This window comes from Adiantum capillus-veneris, chromosome 13 (genome assembly GCF_014529385.1).
Source record: "Adiantum capillus-veneris isolate H3 chromosome 13, ASM1452938v2, whole genome shotgun sequence".
NCBI lineage: Eukaryota > Viridiplantae > Streptophyta > Polypodiopsida > Polypodiales > Pteridaceae > Adiantum > Adiantum capillus-veneris.
Genome location: NC_140943.1, coordinates 22,048,011 through 22,072,651, shown reverse-complemented (window position 1 = coordinate 22,072,651; position 24,641 = coordinate 22,048,011). Strand labels below are relative to the sequence as shown.

Here is a 24,641-nt window from a genome sequence, read left to right as displayed (position 1 = left end):
CGCTACACACAAGTTACTAGATCATTAAATGTTACATTGGCATCAGAGCACAAGGTTTCTTTTTTCGTGCTCAAGAAGGGAGGTCCTCAAGCTAGCTATAAATAGTTGGTATTATTAGTTGCATGTGAGTAAGTAGAATAGGGATTTTTCATCCTTGCAGTGCACCTGCCTTTGTGCAGTTAACGGGGCATCACCGTCAAGAGCTATGGTCTTAATAGTGGAGTCCTACGGAGCTTGCCTATGGCTTAACCACTATTGAGCTATTAGAAGCTTAACAAGAGCCGGTGCTATTTTGGTGTTGAACGACCCTCTCTTCTATTCCTTACAATTAATGGTATTCGAGCCACAGGTACAATAGCTTGAGTGCTTTTTCTAAAGGAGTAAAGAGGAGTAGAAACTAGGTCTTAAAGTGCCAAAGTACACCTAAAAATTTTACACCTAAAAGTTGTTAGAATGGCTAACAATAGTAAAGAGAGTGAAATCAATGTTGATAACTTTGATTTTGCTAATGAGCAGGCTGCTAATGATGCCCCGATGCTTGTTAGCTATCTTGTTTCTAGGCTTCAACAAGACATGGGAATCCATCCCTCCAAAGTGAAGTGCAACAACACGGAAGGGACGAGAAAGAGGTGAATCTCTTGCCACCTTGGCGGAGATGGCTCCACAAAGACGGTGGGCTAAACGCTCTCCATCACCTCGAAAACGGAGAAGACCATTGCATGCTTCTCCACACCATAATTCAAAGAGGGATGACAAAAAGCAAGAGAGAAAAAAGGCGAGAAAGAGGACACCCTTTTTTCCATCTCCTTCATCCTCTTCCTCTTATGAAAGTGATGGTGAAGACAAAGAAGATCAAGGCAAGAAAAAGGTGAGAAAGAGGTCACCCTCTTCTCCATCTTCCTCAAATTCTTCACCTTCTGAAGAAAGTGATGGTGCAACCTTTGAACCATCAAAAAGAAGAGGCCATAGGAAATCCTATGCCGCATGGAAGAGGTCATCGAAGCTCAAGAATCTCAAAGAGGGAGGGAAGAGCATCTCTTTCCTTACCTACAATGGCACCTTTGGTGCTACGGACAAAGTCTTGGCCTTTATCCAACAGTTCAATGCGGCGTTTGGAGATGAGGGCTTCACGGAGTCCTCTAAGCTATGCCATGTAGCTATGCACTTTCAAAAGTCCACCAGGCAATGGTGGTCTAACCTACGGGCCAACGGTGAAGCTCTACTAACATGGAAAGCTTTAAGAGCTTCCATTATGAAGCAGTTTTTGGCCACCGATGCCGAAGACAAAGTACTCACCAAATGGCAAAGCTTGAAGGTCTCTCCCTACGAATCCATTCACAAATATGTAGACAAGTTTTGGGACTTACAACTCAAACCCACTATCTTTAAGAAGTTGGATTTTGGAGAGCAAAAGAAACAATTTTGTGCAGGCTTAACTGAAGAAATGGTGGAGTATGTCAACTCCCAAAGGCCACGCACCATATCGGCGGCTATACACCATACTATGGTGGCTTCTTGAATCAATTTCCAAATGGGGGCTAAAAGAAATTTTAAGCCCATAGAAAACAAGGGTTCCAATGAGCTAAGGGGAAGGACAATGTACAAAAGTTTCGTAAGGGCAACTCCAACAAAGCTAAGGAGAAGGGAGTTTACAAAGGTAAAAGCAAACTCTCTCCTGAAGAGCTTGAGCGTTATCGCAAGGATAACCGCTGTTTCAAGTGCGGCGAGCAAGGGCATGCACACCGCGCTTGTCCCCAAAAGAACAACCACCATGAACCTCCTAGAGTTACCTTGGTCAAAATCCAAGAGGAGGAAACTCACCACAAAGGATCTCCTCTATGCCATGCTCGGGGAAAGGTAAGAGAACATGATGCTTTTATTCTCTTTGACCCTGGCTCTACTCACAATTTCATAATCCACAGAGTTGGTCACCAAGCTAGGCATACAAGCTTACAAGATGGGAGATGTCCTACCCATAGACGGTGTTTTCAAGGGGCAAGAAGCTTCAATCACTCCCTTAATTAGGAAATTGAGGCTCCATGTCCAAAGCTATGTGGACAAAGAGGACTTCTTTATCTCTCCTCTCAAGCATGAGGATGTAATCCTAGGGGCACCATGGTTTGATTGCATGGATACCAATGTTAAATTCCCTGAAAGGAGAATCTCCTTTAGGTTGACGGAAAAAGATATGTACATAGATGCCAAGCAAATGGGTAACACCATACCCATTGTACATACACAAGCTTTCAATAAGTCAATAAAGAGCTCTATTTCCGTCTACATGATTTTTGTTAAAGATTCTCAAAATGAACCTATGTTTTAACAAAAGAATATAAACACACTTACAAGGAATTAGAGTTATCCAATGATGACCATGCAATTGAGCTTCTTCTAGGAAGTTCACCGCCTAACAAACCTCCTTATAGAGTTTCTCAAGCTCAACAGAGGAGATTATGCAACAAGTGCATGAGTTACTTGAGAAGGGCATGGTTAGGCCTAGCTCATGTCCATTTTGTTCTCCTGTGCTACTAGTGCAAAAGAAAGACGGTACATATCGTATGTGTGTCGACTATAGAGCACTAAATAGGATCACAATCAGATTTGATAAGCTACAAGGGTCCACCTACTTCAGTAGGAGTGACCTAAAAAGTGGCTATCATCAAATAAGGATAGTTGATCAAGACATTGTAAAGACCGCATTTTGCACTACGTTTGGTCTTTACGAATACATTGTCATGCCTTTTGGCTTGACCAATGCACCAACCACATTCAACCACGTGATGGAGAAGCTCTTCAGGCCTCACCGAACCTTTACTGGAGTGTTCTTTGATGATATCATCATCTACTCTAATTCATTAGACGAACACAAGCAACATCTCCAGGTAATATTTCAAGTTCTAAGAGAGAATAAACTTTATGTTAATCGAAAGAAAAGTGAATTTTTATTACAAGAAATTCAGTATTTAGGTCACGTTATCTCTCAAGATGGCATCCAAATGGATCCATCAAAATTAGAGGTACTAAAAGGATGGCCTAAACCAAGGAATCTTCATGAACTAAGAAGCTTTATAGGTATGTGTGCATACTATAGATGCTTCATAGAAAAGTTCTCACTAATAGCAGGACCATTACATGACCTAACAAAGAAAAACGTTAGGTGTACATGGTCTGCCAAGGAGAAAAATGCTTTCGAAAAGCTTATCTCTCAACCTGTGCTTACACTACCGGATCTCTCAAAGCCACTTGAGGTCCAATGTGATGCTTGTGGTGATTGCCTTGGAGCTGTTTTGCTCCAAGAAGGGCATGCCATAGGCTATGAAAGTCGAAGGCTTGACCCTGTTGAGCAAACTCTAGGCATATATGAAAAGGAACTCCTCGCAGCTCTACATGCCTTAGACTCATGGAAGCACTATTTATTGGCGACTCCTTTCATTCTGCGAACGGATCACCAAAGTCTTAAGTACTTCATGACGCAGACCAAGCTCTCCGACAAACAAATGAGGTGGGCAAATTTTCTTTCGCAATTTCATTTTCATATTGCTCACATTGCTGGCAAGCATAATCAAGTAGCCGATGCACTCTTAAGATGACCAAGAGTGAATGCGGTTTCCAAAGCAACTCACAATGATCTATCTTCTATGATAGATGAGTATGCTATTGATCCCGATTTTAGAGATGTGATTTCAGCCCTTGCACTAGGGAAGAAAGAGGAACCATTTACTTTATAAGATTGTTATCTTCTCTATGGCAATAGACTATGCGTTACTAACTCACTCCGTGAGAAAGTAATGTATGAATCTCATGCTCCTCCTTATGCGAGGCATAGAGGGATTCAGTCTACCCTAAAGGGGATTGAAACATATTTCTATTGGCCTACCATGAAAGCAAACATACAAGAGTATGTTTCTAAATGTGTGGTATGCCAAAAGACAAAGTTTGATAGAGGGAAGCAACCTGGATTGCTTCAACCTTTCCCAATCCCTAATTCACCATGGGAGAACATATCCATGGATTTTATCTTTGGATTGCCTAAGTCTATCCAAGGAAACACGGAAATATGGACGATAGTAGACAGGTTCAGTAACAAGCTCATTTTATACCTGTCAACAAGACTATCAAAGCCCATCAAATGGCAACCCTCTTTATTTCACAAATCTTCAAGTACCATGGCTTGCCAATGTCCATAGTGTCAGATAGAGATTCTAGAATGACCAGTAATTTCTCAAAGGGTCTCTTTGAGAATTTAGGAACAAGGCTAAATTTCTCTCCGGCCTATCACCCGCAAACGGACGGCCAAAGTGAAATAGCTAACCTAACAATTCTTGATCTACTAAACTCCTATGTAACGGAAGTAGATCAAAGATCTCAATAGGAGAAGTACTTACCCTTAGTGGACTATGCCTACAATAACACTATACATACTTCCACAAGAAATACACCTTTCGAGGTAATTGAGGGAAGATTAAAAAAATCCCCTGCTACTTAAGGTACACGGGAAGATCTTCGCTGCGGATGAGTATAGCCGAGACCTACAAGAATCTTTCCAAAAGATTAAGGATGCTATCTCTATCTCACAGCAAAGGCAAAAGGCTGCTGCTGATAAGCACAGAAGAGCCCAAGCCTTTAAAGAAAATGATTGGGTCTTATTCAAATTTCACAAGGCTCGATTAAGGCACACGATGGGCAAGAATCCTACAGGACACCAAAAATTCTATGCTAAGTTAGCAAAAAGGTACTATGGTCCCTTCGAGATTTCTTAGGCCAATCAATGAGATGGCCTATCAACTCAAGTTGCCCAGCCATTGGCTCATACACAATGCTTTTCATGTGAGCCTATTAAAGCCTTACAAAGGAGAGCCACCTTAAGAACCTACTATTGAAGACCCACCGGAGAGTGAGGACCAAGAAGAGGTGTTGCATCCTGAGTCCATCCTCCGACATGAAGCCAAGGTACTAAGAGGTGGTAAGACTATCCGACGATATCAAGTTATTATGTTTATCCTTTTGAAGATGCTAGATGGATGCAAGGCATACAATTAAAGGATAACCTAAACCTTGTCAATGCTTACAATGCTTCCCAACAGTAAGCAAATGTACAAATGTTAAAAATGAACAAAGTTTTTGTCTTGTAAGACTCTCTTTTTATTTATTGTGCACAAAAATGAAATAGTATGCATGCTTAGATCAAGTTTGCGGAGACGACATCTCCTGAACACCAAGTAGAGCTTGTCACTCTACTATGGAAGATTGATAGGACTAATGTGCACACATGCTTGCGGAAGCTTAGGCTCTCAAGCGCCAAATGGACTAGTCATACATTCTGGAACGATGTCGTAGGGTAACATAGAGATCCTCTACCCGCTAGGAAAAGTACTAATGAATATGCTTTATCTTCTCTACCCCATAGTCGAGGACGACTATGATTCCAAGAGAGAAGTAATGTCATTGTTGGAATTAGGGTTGCAAAGAAACACACACAGCTTGGAGAAGACGAAGGAAGCTCAAGGCACACAATAGAGAGTGTGTTACTTAGTGTGCAATGGAAAGATAGATAGCCCTAGAGTGATGGGCGTATATACAATGCACGGGGGAAAAAATGCCCCAGCGGTCCTAGTGTGTTCACACACATCACTACCACATGTATATGGTAAAAAATCCCCCCTGGAGTGATGTGGTGAACGAGAGCTGGCACATGAGTAAAGGGAAGTGCCATGCCCTGAGGACAGGATCAGTCCACAAAGGGGAGTAAGCCCAAAGCTTTGCGGAAAGCTTCAAGCTTCTCATGAGACAATGCCTTTGTGAAAAGATCTGCAAGGTTGTCCTGTGTTGGCACATAAGCCAAGCTCATCTCTCCTGCTGAGAGCCTCTCCCTAACATAGTGGTAATGTACCTCAATGTGCTTTGTGCGAGCATGAAAAATTGGGTTCCTCGAAACTGCCAATGCGCTCTGACTGTCAATGTAGATAGTGTTGGCAGTGTCCTGTCCAACACCCAAATCAGCCATAAGGCGTCTGAGCCATACACACTCAACCGTAGCTGTGAAGACTGCCCTGTACTCAGCCTCACAACTCGAAGTGGCCACAGTAGGTTGCTTCTTGCTCAACCATGATATACATGAACTTCCAAGCATGAAACAAAAACCACTTGTGGACACTCGCGTGTCAAAACAACCAGCCCAATCTGAGTCCGAAAAAGCATGTAAGTCTGGCGGCAATGATCCTCCCTTGGGATAAAACAAGCCAAGATGTAAAGTGCCACTAAGGTAGCGGAAAATCCTCTTGACAGCCTGCCAATGCTTAGACCCTGGGCTATGCATAAATCTGCTGACCTGTGAGACTGCAAACTGAATATCTGGCCTCGTATTGCATACATAAATGAGGCAGCCAACAGCAGTTTGGTAAAGAGTGACATCAGCAGGATCACCAGCATCATGTAGACTCAACTTCAAACCTGTTTCCATGGGAGTGGCAATAGGTTTGCAATCCTCAAGTCCAAACTTACATAGCAATGTCTCTATGTAACTTTTCTGACACAAGGAAATACCACCATCACACTGCTTAAACTGTATACCCAAATAATGATGCAACAGCCCCAAATCTTTCATCTTGAAAGTAGCATTCAAATCAGCCTTAAATTCAACAATATGTCTCTCATTTGGTTCAGTGATCAGAAAATCATCAACATAAAGAACCACAATGAGAAATACATCACCCTCACGCTTTACATACAATGTGCTTTCTGTTGGACTGTTACGAAAGCCTTGTTTGACCAAATGAGTGTCAGCTTTCTCATACCAAGCACGAGGAGATTGCTTCAACCCATACAAAGCCTTGTTACATTTGCACACTTTGTCCTCTTGTCCTTTTATGACAAAACCGCGAGGCTGCGTTACGTAAACTTCCTCAAATATGTCACCATTCAAGAAAGCAGTAACAATGTTTGATTGATGTACATCCCAACCAAAATGAGCTGCCAATGCACATAGAAAACGCACAGTAGTCATACGACAAGTGGGAGCAAAAGTCTCTTCATAATTTATGCCTTTTTGCTGTGCATAACCCTTTGCAACAAGTCGAGCCTTATGGAGATCGATCTCACTATCCGGTTTGCGTTTCAACTTGTAAACCCACTTCGTACCAATGGCCTTTTTGCCAGGAGGCAAATCACATAAAGTCCATGTGTCATTTTCTATAAGTGCATCATATTCTGATTGCATGGCAGCCATCCAATTTCCTGAATTCTGTGCTTCATCAAAAGACAGAGGCTCCTCAACATCATGTAAGCTAGAAACAGCCAAAGCATAACAATATGATGCATAAGATGCATGGCGAGAGCGTGAACGAGTACGACTAGACAAAGGTGCATCCAATTTACTATCACGCAAAGTGTGCACCAGCCATTTTGGCATACCTCTAGCCTGCTCATTTTCAGCCCTTTCCTCATCAAGTACATCATGTACATCTGCATCAGTAATAGGTTGATCTAAAACATTTTCAGAAACCCCCATAGGCTGTACATTTGCCTCATTGGAACTTACATTCGTATTTCCACCACTGAAAAGAGGCAACAAAGTGTCATAAATGTCATGTGAGCTTACATTACTGTCTCTAGTACATGACAGCAAGGGCTGAACAGAATCTTCCACAAACACTACATCCCGTGAAACCAGAATACGTTTTGTTTGCGGATGATACAACCTATAACCTTTGCTTTCAGCACTATAACCAACAAAAATACATTTGACAGCCTTATCATCCAATTTTCTGCGTTGCACTTGTGGCACCAAAGCATATGCCAAACAACCAAAAACACGCATGTGCTCAATAGAAGGCTTTCTATCATGCCATGCTTCATATGGAGTAATAGACTGCAAAGCTTTCGTAGGACACCTGTTAAGTACATAAGTGGCACACATGATGGCTTCAAGCCAGAAATAATGCGGTAAAGCTTGACTTTTGACCATAGATCGTGCCATTTCCGTCAGTGACCTGTTTTTCCTCTCAGCAAAACCATTTTGCTGAGGCGTATAAGGCATTGTACATTGGTGTTTTATCCCACGACTAGCCAGAAATGCATTAAATTCATGAGACATATATTCCCCCCCTCGATCGGAACGGAGGGTGCCCATAGTACATTTCGAGACATTTTCAGCCATAGCCAGAAATTGTTTGAAGCACATAAAAACTTCGGACTTCGCTATAAGCCGAAATACCCATGCATGCCTGGAGTAATCATCAATGAAAGTCACGAAGTACAGGTAATTGCCCAAGGACGGAGTTTGCATGGGCCCACAAACATCACTATGCACAAGCTGCAACCTGCATGTGGCTCGAACTGAACCATCCTTTGGAAATTTAGAATGCTGCATCTTACCCAAAATACAGCCTTCACAAACACGTTTGACAGGTGCTTCAAGAGGCGGCAAAGAAGCAACCATATCAGATTTCTGCAAACGCAGCAAACTGGCAAAATTCAGATGACCAAAACGTGCATGCCAAAGTTTTGCATCTGAAATAGCCCTTGAATCTGTAACAGCATTTGCAAAATTTTGTTGTTGTCAGCCATGGTAAATGTTGCACCTGATGTGAAAACTACCCGAAAATAGGAGAAATGGAGCGGGAACAACCTGTGTTGTATAGCACAAACCGTAGAAGACTATAAGGCACCTATTATGCAGAAAAGAGCACTGACAGAAATTCTGTACAAAATGACGAAATAGCCTGTGCAGTACTGCCTATAGTGGAAACGGAGGCCGAAATGAGCCCAAATCAAAATTCTAAGCAGACCCAGCTCTTCGAGCTTGCCCAAAATATTTGTCGACCTGCGAACGCTCGCCAAAGCTCACTGAAATCGGAGAAAGTGAGCAGGCGTGTGCTGGAGCAGCTGGCGACTAAGCCCGGGAGGACGTGACCTGCTCTGATACCAATTGTTGGAATTAGGGTTGCAGAGAAACACACATAGCTTGGAGAAGACGAAGGAAGCTCAAGGCACACAATAGAGAGTGTGTTACTTAGTGTGCAATGGAAAGATAGATAGCCTTAGAGTGATGGGCATATATACAATGCACGGGGGAAAAAACCTCCTAAAGAGGGAAAAAATGCCCCGGCGGTCCTAGTGTGTTTACACACATCACTACCACATGTATATGGTAACAGTCATAATAACTAATATCTAATTCTCTTAAATTATTTTCTCATGTTAAACTGATCATTTAATATGGGGAAGTGCCAGGGGAGAAAAAGCTATAATATTGGTTAAGCTGGCAGACCAGTCACAGTTGGGATCCAACGGATGGAAAATAGGGATCCAAAGGGGGGGCCATCTGCAAAAGAGCTATATGCAACAATGGACTCCAAAGACCTTAGGGTTCAGCCCATTAAGACTTCCAAAATGCTAAGGTCCAAAATTCAAAGGTTGTGTCCAATGATCAAAGGCTTAGGAAATTGGATGCTTTGTGTGTGTCCCAAAAAGTCTTCAAAAACTCCTACATAGGAGGGGGCGAGCCCAAGAAGTAGGGGATGAGAGAGAAACACACACACACTCACAAGCTTCCTTTGTACAGAAGGGGAAAGAGGGACACATGTCAGTTCCCTACGCCAGATGCCCGCAAGGTGTACTCAAATCCTATTGGATGGCCATGGAGGTGGACCATTGAGAATCTAGTTTAATTCTCAATGGTCCACCTCCATGGCCATCCGATAGGATTTGAGTACACCTTGTGGGCATCTGACCTAGGGAGCTGACATGTGTCCCTCTTTCCCCTTGTGTACAAAGGAAGCTTGTGAGTGTGTGTGTTTCTCTCTCATCCCCTACTTCTTGGGCTCGCCCCCTCCTATGTAGGAGTTTGTGAAGACTTTTTGGGACACACACAAAGCATCCAATTTCCTAAGCCTTTGACCATTGGACACAACCTTTGAATTTTGGAACTTTAGCATTTTGGAAGTCTTAATGGGCTGAACACTTAATGAAAGAACGAATAAGAATTAAGCTCTCTAGAAGACTATTGGACAGTCTCCCAAGGGGTCCAATTAGCATTCAGCAGCCCGATGGCTGGCCTGATTCCTATTGGCCAGGAGACAAAGGGGTCCAATGAGAGTTTAATTGCATTTATTAATTACCTAAAGCTCTCACAAAAGGGGAAATGGGGACACATGTCAGACGGCTATCACTTATGCTCTTGAAATCCTATTGGTTAAGCCTGGGGAGGTCCAATGAGGTGCTAGGAAGAGCAAATAGCAAGAGGGGTTGACCAAGAGAGAGAGGGGGCTGATTTTTCAAAGGAAATTATCCACACACACTCACAGAAGCTCATGTGTAGAGTAAGAAGCCTCTCTCTCTCTCTCTCTCTCTCTCTCTCTCTCTCTCTCTCTCTCTCTCTCTCTCTCTCTCTCAGCCGTTTTTTGACCTAGTAGACAACAGTTTACTCTTTTGACCATAACTTGCTCATCCGAACTCCGATTTAGGTGATCTATAGCCTCAATCGAAGAGCATGAAGCCCTCTACGCATTGATGTAAAAACATAATTTTTTTGTGTAATGGAAGGCTTTGCTGTAACAGCATCTCAGAACTGAAAAAACTGTCAAAACTTTTCGTTTTTGTTGCCGACTTGAAGGCAATGTCAGACAAAACTCGCAAGGGTGGAAAAGCCACACTCGCCATGGAGAATGATGCAAAATCTCCAAGGAATTTGGATGCTAATCCAACCACATCGTCTACAACAACGGAAGCAATGATCATGGCTTACTTGATCTCGTTACAAGAAACCATCAACAAGCAAGGTGAAGAGTTGCGCGCACTTGCAATGGACAATGGCACTTTAAGAGTTCTCGTTGTGGAGAATGAGCACCTCAAGAAGGTTCTTGAAATGCAAACAACACGCTTGATGCATCTTAAGAATGAAGTTTAAGAATGTAAACGCTCTCTTGTTGGCATGAATGTATTGAAAGAGCGCTTGGGCAAAGTTGAGAGTGATCATGTATTGAAAGAGGAAACGATAGATACAATACGACATGATGTATGTGAGATGAGAAATGCATCCAAATCATGGGCTGATATATGTAAGGATAATGTGATTTCTACATCTCCTATCACGCAAGTCGTTGTCCAAGCAAAGAATGTAGAGAATGTGGACACTCAAGAATTGCAAGAATGACAAAAACGCTCAAGAACATCGTCATTCATGGAATCAAGGAGGAAAGCATGGAAACACCCCAATCTCTTGCGGTTGCTATTGAAGAGTTTTTTGCTACACACTTTGGCATGTCAGGAATCATGGCTTATGGTGCACATCGAGTTGGAAAACAAGGAGTCCCTCGCTCGGGAGAAAGACCTATTGTATGTACCATGGCTAATGAGGTAAAGAGAAAGATCATCCTTGACAATGGTTGGATCTACCTCAAAGGAACGGGTTGTAATGTATATGAGGATCGCACTCTTATGCAACAAAATGTACGTCGCAAAGCATATGAGGAAAGAAGTAAGAAGGTTAAGGTATCATCTCAAGAAGGAAAGCCACTTGAGGAGGATGCAAGTCCACCCAACAAATAGAGACACATGATCTATGAGACCAACTCACGCTTGCGAATAAGCTTTTGGAATTGTAACGGGTATCCATGGAATGCGGGAATTGGCATTGATGAGCTTACCAATGACTCTGATGTGATACTTCTTGTCGAAACATGGGAGCATGATGCGCAACGAATTCTTGGATTTGACAAATACGATGTGTATTCTTGGATGTGGGCCAAAAATGCAAAGCAACGAAGAGGCCAAGGAGGCGTAGCATGTATGACCAAAAAGGGTTTGAAAGATGTTTCCATTGTCAAAGAAGGTAAGTATAAACGCTACTTATGGCTGAAAATCAGCCCACCAAATGGTCAAGTCATGTTTGTGGCTGGTTGCTACATTCCTCACTATGACTCCAACTTTTATGCTCACTTGAATATGGATAGAGATCAGCCCTTTCTTGAACTAGAGGAAGACATTGCTCATTACAAGGATCAAGGTGAAGTCATTGTTTTTGGAGACATGAATACTCGCACAAAAATGTTACAACACGACACACAACAAGTCGACGTGCCGCATGTCTCAAGAAGAATGGATGACTCATACATGTATAATCGAAGTTCTAATGATGCAAAAGAACTTGATCACTATGGAAAGTCACTTCTACATATGTGCAATAGTACCAGAATGCTCATTGCAAATGGTGTATCTCTATGGCAAGGCACCAATGACTTTACATGTAGAAAGCACAATGGTGATAGCGTGATTGACTATATGTTGTTCTCGGAAGCCACTCTAGAATGCATACAAAGCTTTACACTTGGTGAATGGAATCCGGAATCGGATCATAGGATGTTATGTATTGACCTCAAGTGTGGTAAACGGCCCGAGCATGTAGCATCCAATCATGATGTGAATCATTTGTACCTACGTCTAGACTTCAAACGAGCACTTATATATGTTGATATGGTGGACCAAATGTTAAGCATGATAGAGCATCAAGAGAGTCCAACATTAGAATGTAAGTGGAAAGTTTTCAAAGAAGTAATTTGCTCTTGTGCGATTGAATGCTTTTCGGTGAAACACATGTCTTGCAAAAGGTCTAAGAAGTGTACCAAGAAGAAATGGTTCGACATGGAATGTAGTCAAGCCCGAAACACTTGCTAAGATTGGATGCAATCAAAGACAAGGAAGTTTAATTGGAATGTTCACACACATACAAAGCACTTGTTCAAAAGAAGAGGAGAAGGTGGGAAGTCAAAAAACAACTTCTTTTAGCGCAAGAGAAAGCACATGCATGTGGCAAGTTTTGGCAAAATCTAAAAGTCAAGCGTGTTGAGAGCTTTGGTGACTTGACTCTTGAGGATATGTATATGCATTGCAAGAACCTCTATGAGAAACCCAATGTTGATAAGATGGAGTGTTGTAGCTCCCTTCCGTTTATGTCTCCCTTCTTTACCATTGAAGATGTATGCCGCGTGCTTGAGAAACTTGCTACTCGCAAGGCAGGTGACCTTCAAGGTGTCAAGGCTGAAATGATTAAATGGACAAGCAAGAAAACACGATATTGGATATGCGATATGTTTAAACTTGCACTTCAGTATGGCATGCCTCATGATTGGAGTGCAAATTGGATCAAACCTTTGCACAAAGGAGGAGATGTAAACAATGTGAACAACTATCGCACTATAATGGTTGGTTCATTGATGGCAAAGTTATTTGGATGTATCATGGAGATGAAGATAAGTGAATGGGCTGAAAAGAATGGCAAACGTGCGATTGGCCAAGCAGGTTTTCGAAAGCATCATAGCACTATTGATCACCTTGTCACTCTTCGAGTTCTTATGGAAGCGTCTCGATTGAAAGGAAAAAAGTTGTATTGTTGCTTTGTGGATTTCAAGAAAGCTTTTGACATGGTACCGTGAGGAAATATTTGGAGACGTATGCAAAGCCTTCAAGTGCCAAGAGAATTTATGCATGCAGTCTTTCGCATCTACCAAAAAGTGATATGTCGATTACGTATGGGAGATGGAATTTCAGAATTTTTTGCAAGCACCATTGGTGTCAAACAAGAATGTCCACTTTCCCCAACCCTCTTTGGGCTACTCATTGATGAATTGGAATGCATGGTTCTTGATTTTATGCAGCAAGAAGGCATAGAAGAGGTTAAGATCAGAAATGCGGTGATCATGCTTTTGCTTTATGCCGATGATGTAGTACTCATGGCACATACCTTAGAAGATGCACAAAAGCTTATGAGTGTCTTGGAACGCTTTTGCCTACACAGCGGGCTGATCGTGAATGGATCCAAAACCAAGGTTGTGCTTGTAAAGACCCTCAATGACGAAAATCCATGCATTGTATACAACAATGAGAAACTTGAAGTGGTAGATCACTTCAAGTACCTTGGCCTTGAGGTTCCATCCAATCATAAATGGAAGGATTGTGCAATGCGTCGCTTGGAAGCTGGAAAGATGGCTTATTATGCATTTGAGAACATGTGCAATGCTAGAGAGATCATGTGTTGGGCTCTCAAAAAGTACCTCTTTGACACATTGGTGACACCGGTGCTTCTTTATGGAGTGGAGGTGTGGGGTGGAAGCATCGGGAAGTCTACTTGGAAAGAGTTTGAGAATGTCCAAAAGCGTTTTCTCACCAACTTTCTCCAAGTCAAGACACAAACACCCTACATGCTCTTACTTCTTGAGTCCGGATCGCTTCCCATTGAGGTCTTGGCTATGCAAAGGGTTGTGGAATACGTGTGTAAGACACAACGTAGCCCTTTGCATCGACTTCCTAGAATCGCATATGAAGCAAGTCAAAAGGTTCAAAAGACATGCAAGAGCAAAATACTAAGTTCGGGGTGGATTCTTGACATCAAGAAATGGTTTGGAAGATGGGATGCATGTCACTTGGTCAAGGATGCGTCGATCGACTCCCAAGTTAATGAGGCCTTCTTACAACGCCAATGTATCACGGCTTGGGAGAAATCCGAAGGTTCTCGCTTCAGCCATTACACCACACACGTTGCCCCAAACTACAAATCTCTCTTTTTCTCCGAATGAGGTAACCGAACCCATCCCTACATCCTTGAGCCCATCCCGTTGAGTGCGATCTGCACCATTGCCTCCATTCGTCTTAGCTCCCATTCTCTACGCTGCGAGATAGGACGTTGGGGCACTGGTGAGGAGTGTCATCGACTTTGCACCTTATGCCCTCGTCAAGTGCAAAAGAGTGAGTACCACACACTACTTGAGTGCTCAGCTTTTGACCACATTAGGTCCTCTTTCCCCCATATATTCAGCCATGAGCTCTCCCTACATACCTTCCTCTCCCAACCACGATGTGGACTTTCTATTGCGACACTCATTTCAGCCATTTTTGAGCATCAAGAGTCACTTATGACCTCCACTCACACCACATGACATGTTCATTTGGCCCCATAGGTCATATTTGACCTCCGAGGACGATAATAGAACTATCTATCTATCTATCTATCTATCTCTCTCTCTCTCTCTCTCTCTCTCTCTCTCTCTCTCTCTCTCTCTTCAAGATTTAATGGAAAGCTTATCACCTACTCCAAGCTTGTGAGAAGGGAGGCCTACAGCAACAACTCTTGGTTTGTGATGCAAATCCAACCAGAGCCAAGCTTCAATGCATGCTCATCTCCTCTACCATGCTAATTACTAAGCTTAGCTGTGCTATTATGAGTGATTATGTGATGACATGTACATCTTTCTCGTAAGACTACTCCTTCTTCCTCTCAATCTACTCTGATACCCCAGGGAGTTGATGTTGTGTTTGATAAGTGTTTTGCTTAGTGCTTGAAGTTTCCATCTTCATTGCACTAGCTAGTATTGAAGGAAGACAAAGAATTGTATTGTAAAATGTCTCTCTTGATGGGAGAAACCATAATACAAAGCCTTTTGGAGGGGGGACCGGATCCATGCAAATCCGGTCCTCAACTGTTGTCAATTGCTTACTTTCTCTCTCTTTTTAAGTATTGTTCATGCTATCTAACTAGGTGTTATGCTTTTTTGTTGCTCTCTCCACCCAAGCACTCTTGTTATTCTCATTAGGAATCTATTCTAATGAAATTGTTACTATGTTCATGCTATTCTCCACTAAAACACAAGTTACTAGACCAGTAAATGTTACACAGTGAAAATCCGCAATGGTCGGGCTCATCATGTCGACAAATGTTGGTCAAAATCTCGAAAAGCTAGCGAGGAAACGACCGTTGCTCGAAAGACAAAGCGGCTGCTCTGTATGGGTAGAAGACGACAAAAAATGCACACGTTTCGAAGGTGAATTAACATGTAGAGAGAGAAGAGCCGATAAGGGGTTTATTAAGAAGGTCAAGGAAAAGCATGCCACATAACCTAGCCCTAAGAAGACCTGAGGTAAATATCCTTGAAACAAGTGAAAGGGTCACGACGGCTTTCAAAAACAATAAGAAAGTGATAAAATTGCTAGGTTTAACTAAACTGGTATCAGTGTTTGGGAAAGGATTTCCTCAGCTTAGTCTTGAGCCGATTGAAAATCAAGACTAGCTAGCTGCAAACTATGATAAACGAAAGAAAAACCGATGAAATATATGAGAAAGTCGTCCAAAAATTCTACAAATCTCAAAATTTCTGCTAGTATTTTCAATTTTCTTCTTTGTGAGAAGGAAAATCGATCAGCAGAGCCGCTTAATAAAAGAGACCTCGAACGTTAACACTCACTTGAATCAAGCTATAAAATGGAAGAAATGTAAAGCCATGTGAAGTTGTGAAATGAAAGGTGAAATAAAAAGAACTAATTAATATATGTGTGTGTATAGAATTTATTAGAATTATGCAAGGTGAAGCTTCACTTTAGCATTCTAAAACAATAGAATGCAACAAAAAACATATATGTGTATGTGTGTGTGTAAAATTTACTAAAATTATGCAAGGTGAAGCTTCACTTTAGCATTCTTTTTTTTTTGCAAAACTCACAATTGTGAGTGAATAGTATTAAGAACATCAGAAATATACACCAACCTCGAGCTTAGACCGAGCCGTGAGGGACAAAGGATTACAAGTTTTCTGCTTGACAGAGAAACCACAACTACTCCTAGGCTTTACTTATTACAAGATGTCATCATGACATGTATTGTTCTAGACCAGTCCTCTGAGGCTTGTTTGCCTCCGATCATGTGGATTGTCACTCTGCTCTCTTGTATGATTTCACAAAAGCTTGCCACAACCAGATCCCCCTCAAATACGTGGTGGTTCCTTGCTTGCCAAATCTGGTGAAAGAAGTAGTACCTGATTATTTGAGTGCAGACAAGAAGAGCAGGACTTCCCAACATGTTACTACCAAAGAACATATCAGTCTTGAAGAACTTAATTTGCCATGTCCTTTGAATCCACTTGCATATTTTCCCAGCCATGCCACTGATTGCCTGGCATCCCATGAACAGGTGGGCTAGGTCTTCACTAGCTATTTGCATCCCGAGCAACGATCGGATTCGATTCCTCTTTCTTGAATCTTTACGCCCGTCCATAGAGCACCCCACATCACTTTCCATAGAAATATCTTCATATACTGAGCCCACCTTGGGTTCCAAATGTTCTCCACTTTAGCATTCTAAAACAATAGAATGCAAGAAAAGTAAAGACATGAAAGTATGTGAAATGAAAGGTCGGTCTCCGTCATGCACTGAAAACAATGAAAGTCTCCCTAACCCAACACAACACTAAGGGTTTCTTTTAGAAAGCCAATTATAGATTACCCCACAACTAGTGGGGACACCTAATCAGGAAGAGGTCAAAATTCAAATGGTTACAACAACATGCCAACAAGCATAGATTGGTTGTTCTAGTCAATCATATGGTGTGATGTTCAAACATTACACTTAAGACAGACTTGATTTATGAATTACTCATGATAGAATAATGACTGAAGTCGTGTCCTCTTAACTTCAAAGAGTGGCTTCCTTCTCTTTATGTACCAGAGGGTGGGATGGATGGGATCAATGGACCTCGTGCAATGGCAACCCCATCGTTTCATCTTGTACGTAGATCTATAAAAAATTAATCTCAAAGTAAAAACTAATCTCGAGATTAGTTTTTATGTTAAGATTAGCATTTTTAGAATTACAATGACATGGATATCTGTTGGCAAGCGTTCAAATTGTGAGTGCGAGAACGTGGGACATCCCAAGGTTAGGACCCGCATCTCGAGATTAGTTTTCCCTGCACTAATTTTGAAATCTCAAGATTAGTTTTTATGGCGTGACGATTGAGACCTCACACCTTCGAGTCCCATCTTCGATCCCATCCAACCCACCATGTGGTAGATAAAGTTGAGGACTTTCTTCTTCCGATCTATTACTTGAAGATGACTGGATCCACAACAAAAGGCAAGGTGAATTTCAATGCTAGAGTTGACTAGAGAGCACCCTTCAGTAGGAAAGTTTTCGCACATTGCAAGTTGCAAATTGCAATCACATTTCAAGCACATTCTTCGAATGAGCAAATTCTCAACTTCAAAACCGAGAGAAAAAATGTGCTTGATGGGTATGTGGGTAGAGCCTAGACGCTAGAGGAGTTGATTTTGGTCGAACACAATTGCTTGGGTGCATCTCTAGACCATTGGATAAAGCTTGCGCATCAGTGCCACATGGCAAGTTAATGTTAATATATTTTTGGTGCCTTTTTTACTACATAGCTAGTCCTTAGTAAAGAATTGGATTTTGGGTGCTCTCTGATCATTGGATAAAGCTTGCGCATTAGTCTCACATGGCAAGCTCATGTTATTAAAAAAAAAATTAAGCCTTTGTGAGAGGGTGTTGACATTTGTTTGCCCCTCTCTCTCTCTCTCTCTCTCTCTCTCGGATGTGCGTGGGGGTGTGTACGCTAATAAAATAAGGAAAAAGGTATAACTTTTCTATCACCCATTCCAGTGTTAGAAAAAAACCGGGGTCCAATGTATTTTAACCGGTTGAAATCCTAAAATCCCGATTAGATTTTGAGCTTGCCTTGAAGAAAACCGGGCAATTTTCATAAGTTTTAGTGTAATTACCGGCAAAAACATTAAATTTCAACCAAAAAACCGAGAGTATTTCAAGTTTGCCCTTTTTGAATAACAGGTCTTGAGTTCAACTCCTCGTCAACTAGATCTTTAAGGTCTTTTGGGATAGTTTCCTACGAAGTTGAAACTCTCTTCTTCTTCTTCTCTCTCTCTCTCTCTCTCTCTCTCTCTCTCTCTCTCTCTCTCTCTCTCTCTCTCTAGCCCTGACCCATTCCCCTTTTTGAATAACAGGTCTTGAGTTCAACTCCTCGTCAACTAGATCTTTAAGGTCTTTTGGGATAGTTTCCTACGAAGTTGAAACTCTCTTCTTCTTCTTCTTCTTTCTCTCTCTCTCTCTCTCTCTCTCTCTCTCTCTCTCTCTCTCACACACACACACACACACACAAGAGGGACTTTAAGTATTGTGTCCAACACAATCTTTTTCATCCGCTTTCACGTTGTTTTTTTTAATCATTATTTTTTATGTTTTTGAAATATATTATATATTCTAAAGAGTTCATTCTTATACTTTTTTCCAAAAAAAAAACACAATATTTTATTGTGATACCACATGTTTTAAAATATTAGTGTCACCTTTTATTTCTCTCTCTTCCTCTTATTTTGAAATTCTTCTCAATAATTTTATGTAGGTCATAGTGACCCAATAAAAATAACCAAAACTCCTCAAAAAAAGTAAAATGTCTGATGATAGGAGGAAGAGGAGAGAGAGAGAGAGAGAGAGAGAGAGAGAGAGAGAGAGAGAGAATAAATACGTGTGTATGTACGTAAGTGAGAGAGAAAGACACTATAGCTAACTTCAAAAGCACCATCTTCCTAGATGTCTATGTATGGATGGATGGAGAGAGAGAGAGAGAGAGAGAGAGAGAGAGATCATAGACGCATAAGCTACCATATCACCATCAAAAGCACTATGTTCCTAAGCGAGGGAGAAGGAGAGCATGGCCTAGCTACTTCAAAGTTCACAATCACATGCATGTAGAAGAAGGGAAAGGGGGCGCGTCCGCAATGTCCCGAGCACATTGACATCACCAAAACGCTACCTTCATTCTCAACTCTATCGATTTTGGCAGAGTTGGAAATCCCGTTTTCTACCCCCGCCTTTTGAAATGCATCTACATTCATGCACGAGAGCGCTGTTCCGCCAAGGTTGTTGGTGACGAGGGGCAGTGGTTCTACCCTCTCCGGTGCGAAACTGTACTAACTACCTGTAACCTAACAACCTTTCCAGTCAAAAGCAATATCCATACAAGGCAAGGCCCAAGTGCGAGCTCAAAAGGTTGAAGACATAGTCAAAAGCTCGATAAAGAAAGAATGAGAACAGAAAGAAAATTATGCGAAAGGCCGACACTCAACAGCACATTTTAAGAAGAGGATAAAAGAGTACATTCCAATAAACAATAAATGATTCTTCCATAGTTCGATTGGATTACTTCAAAGTAGGGCCCCAATATCCTTTGTAGCAGTTGAAAGCCTATTGAGAAGAGGCCATTCACGCGCTTTCTCCTTCGATTGTAGAAGAAGCTGGCAAACTCCTATTATGCTTCCCTATTCCATGAAGTATTCATAAGGATGAAGTTGTGATAGGTGCCTAATTGCTAATTGTTCACTCTAAAGAATCAGCACAACAACCAGGGTAATATATTGCCATATTGTGTGCATAGAGTGCCTATTCTAGGCATTTCAAATCGGCACAAACTGTCTAAAGTGGGTGCTTTTGATCATGTGCACGCCCTATTGGTATGTATGGCTTAACAAGTTCATAATTGCATTGTTCTAAATTTGGATAAATGAACTGAGAGAGAGAGAGAGAGAGAGAGAGAGAGAGAGAGAGAGAGAGAGAGAGAGGTTGAGGGAGACCACACTTCTTCCGTATGCTTATTTGAATGTTCACTGTCTCTTGCCACACTCGATGTAATTGTGCACATGGAGCTTGAACCTTTGAAGCATACATGAAAGTGCAAGAACAAAAGTAACTACCCATTCTAGAGGCACCTTTGAAGGAAGCTTGCACAAACCCAGAGAGTAACAACCATCTTTTCAAGGAAGCTAACCTAGCTTTGCTACTAGATGCAGAAGAAGGTTTAACAGTAGCGAAGAGCCCCAATAATTTTTTTAGAGGTAAGGGGTTGCTGTTCCTTGAACCAATATGGGGCATGTGGGTATATGTGGTTATAAGGACATGTATAGGTACCTATGGAGGACCTTCCATTTTGGAAGGCCATTCCATCTCTAAAGCTTGAGTGCGTGTGTGTGTGTGAGAGAGAGAGAGAGAGAGGGAGAGAGAGAGAAGCAGAAGAAGAAGAAGAAGAGTCTTAAGAACATTCTTAACATCGTCAAAAAAATCCAAAGAGACGTCTGATGAGTCTTAAACTCAAGACATGTTATGAGCAAGAGGCTCGAGCATTAAAATCCACACATTGATCACCCTAGCAGATGCAATCTATGCTGGGGAATGATCACTCAAAGTGTGACGGGAACAAGTTTGCATTCTATGTAGAAAATGCGTGCATGTGATGTTTGAGCTTCAAATTGATGACGTCTTGCTAGGGAAGACATGTGTGCTCTATCCATCATATCTTCTTGACATACATGAGTCCTTGTGACATGTATATGTTCAACAGACTCGGAGAAGTGCCTAAACGTGTCGAGTATAGTAGAAAATTCTTATGAGAGGTATTTTTCGAAGTCCCCTTTCACATGCTTTTGTTTAAAGTGGTGTGTACATAGATACAATATGCACAAGAAAGGCTAATACCTACATAGTTCTCACACACACACACACACACACACACACACGTGTGTGTGTGTGTGTATATATGGAAACTGACAGGGATTTCATACATTCTAGCATGTCAAACGAGATGATTTTTTTTCCAAGCGCTTGTTTCGACAGTCAAAATGGCCATTGACAAGAAGAACAATTGTCAATATTAGGCCCTATCCAAGATCGAGATGTTGCAGATAGAAAGTGTGGTTAACTATGGACTCTGGAGTTTGCATATGAATCCCAGCTCCATGCCATTTAGACACGAGGTGATGAGGGACATGGGAAAGGTGTGCACAAAAAGGAGAACGAGGGGCTTTGTTGGCTTCAAGCACGAGTAGGTCAAAAAAAGATGACCGCATTGATGATGCAGGCAATAGACGACATCTGAAGTGGACTGTGTCACGCCTTCCGTGGCCCAAATCCGAAGACTTTGAAGGCAAGATTCCAAATTTCCAATCGTTTTAAAATTAGGCTAGTAAGTGTCGGCCGCTTATAAACGCAGACCCAGTCTCTCCTCAACTTCAAGTCCACTCTTCGACCTCTCCCCTTTTGTGTTTCTCTCTCAGATGGGCTCTCCTCCTGCATCCCCCCTTTCCTTCCTCTCCCCTCCCCTTCCTGCTGACCATGCCTCATCCCCTTCTTCCTCCCTCGGCTCTGGCTCTGTCTCCTCTTGCTGCACCTCTGACTCCTCCGTTGCCGCTGCTGTTACCGCCACCGATCCCCCTCCCTCGCCCCGTGCCGTTGCCTCCACCGACCCCCCTCCCTCGCCCCGTGTCAATCGCAAGCGCACCCGCGGCTTCGACCTCATCACCCATAGCCTCACGCAAAAGCGGATCCTTCTCCAAAAAATGGGACAGGTTGTCAGAGAGGAGGCCTTGGCTGGCAACCCTGAGGCAATGTCCTTTTGTGGGCAGCTATGGAGTAATCAACAGGTTTCAAATGGGGGCAGACTTTCCACACAAAGCTCCTTCACAGAAAGCTCTATCTCGCGTGTGCTCGTGCCACTCAAGCTGGAAGGCAGTGGCGGAGAAGAGGGTGATGTTGAGCTTGGATGGGAGGGTTTTCCCTCAGGTGTAGGCCATGCCATTCTCAGAACCAAGCTCTTTGCAGAGAGCATAGAAAGCCTTGCAGATGTGGGCAGACAGGTTGACATTACGCGAGATTGTGATGCAAATGAAGCGGCAGTAGTGCGTAAGAAACATCCTTCGAACGGGTGTCGCCGTGTCCGGCCCCTCGACCCACTCTCGTTTGCTCGTACAGATTGTTCACAGAAGCTGTCCACAAAGCTTGCCATGGCCAGCAGTCCATGGAGACTTCCTTCCTCTCAAGTCACCCCAACTTGCTTGAGATCATGCTTGGGCACAAGCTCTGGTTTGCCATTGAATGAAAATGACTCAGATGACATGATGGTGTATGGCATTCTTAAAGAAGCTGTGAACAAGACAGGCTGGGTTCCGCGCACCCCAAAATGCGAAGATGCATCGACGGAGAGTCACCTTGCACCCAGATCATCAACACCGCAAAATAAAGGCATAAAAAATGGTGCTGCATCTACATTGTGCTCTACCCCTTCAAGCTCGTCATTAACACCTGCAGAGCTTGCCAAGAGCTCCAACAAGAAACATTACCGAGGAGTACGGCGTCGGCCGTGGGGCAAATATGCAGCGGAGATCCGAGACTCTGCAAGGCAAGGGGCCCGTGTTTGGCTAGGGACCTTTGACACGGCTGAGGAGGCAGCTTTGGCATACGATCGAGCGGCATTGAAGATGCGCGGGGCACGTGCATTGTTGAACTTTTCTGTTGATGTCGTGGCTCCAATGCTAGAGAAAGAGGTGGAGACAAAGAAGAAGAAGAGAGTGAAACGAGAAGCACTAGTCGAAGATGGAGTTGCAGGCATCGTGCAACAACGCATGAAGCGCTTGCAAGAGCCATCATCATCTTCACCACCATCAAGTCTGGTAGTGAGCTTTGAAGGAGAAGGGGTGAAGATAGAAGAGCTAGATGATGTGTTTTCTTTGCATGAGCTGCTACCTGTATGTTGAGAGTCCAGCTTGTGGAGTCATGGCTCCAATCATGCTTTGATGGAGAGCTTGTACCATATATATAGTCTGTTGGTTTGCTCTTGTATTGAACTCGACTCTCCTGTCTTTTTGTGAAATTTTGTGTCAAACCATTCTTCCTAGACTTACTTATATGTGTTCTTGCTAAAAATGGTCGTACAAGTAGATTTAAATTTGTCCAAAGGAGCTAGCTTGGTTGGTTGAGTACTCTCCTCTCTAACTCGGGTCATGAGTTCAAGTGCAATCAAACTACCTTGGTAGCGCTCACGGATGCCCTCTTGTATCACCACAAGCGGGAAAGCTCGTTCCGCTACAAAAAAGTAGATTTAAATTTAAAAAATATTAAGCAATAGCTCATTGATTAAGGTGCTTGAATAGCATCGACATTGCTCGATAGTTCGAGCACGGTTGCGTCGACCCCCATCGAGAAGTAAGGTGTGCTTGAGTGAGTGAGTGAGTGTTCTCTCTAGGCTATTAAGGAAATCCAAGCAATGCATTCTAGCACTTGTATACATTTGCACAAATGCTTACCTACATATCTATGAAGACTTGAGAGACAAATTCTATTTGGCAGGACGACTTGCTAAAGTTCACCAAAATTGATATTGTAAAACACAGTTAACTTGCAACGGAATATCAACCTACTTTTGAGAGCCAAAAGAGAGAATCAAATCTCTTAGGACCTTGTTTCACTAATTACTAAAAGTATCTATGGAAGAACAAGAGATAAAATCACATTGGCTTCCTATATGGGTAGCTACAAAAAGTTTGGCGCATCTAGATGGATTCGGAGAGAGCATGAAAGCACATAATGAGGAAGATATATTGTGTGCTATGATCCATCATTTGTGCTATGTTTCCTTGCCAAATTAGACGCCTCACAAAGGCTTATCTAAGAAGGATACAATTGATACGCTGAGTAATCGGTATATTTTTTAGCCCTTCTACATGCACAAGTTTTTTGCATGTTCTTGAAGGGGCGGGGGGGGGGGGGGGGGGGGGGGGGAGGGTTCAACATTGAGGATTATTTTAATATATATTTTTTCACATTTTTACATACAAAAGGGTGTTGAAAAAATATTCTTGAAATAAAAAATAGATTGAATAGGAAAAGGGTCCTTTTTATTGGTGAGAAATTCACAACTAAAAGGTTTTATAAATAGTGCTTGAATGTACGCGATATATAGGTTTTACATATAATGACAACCCCTCCGTGGGTGCATGTTGATTATGCAATGTCAATCCAT

At 42.3% G+C, this 24,641-nt stretch overlaps 1 pseudogene; it reads left to right on the top strand.

Moving 5' to 3' along the window:
* Positions 1 to 21,843: 21,843 nt before the first annotated feature.
* LOC147443692 (uncharacterized) lies at positions 21,844 to 23,457 on the top strand (annotated as a pseudogene).
* Positions 23,458 to 24,641: the final 1,184 nt, after the last annotated feature.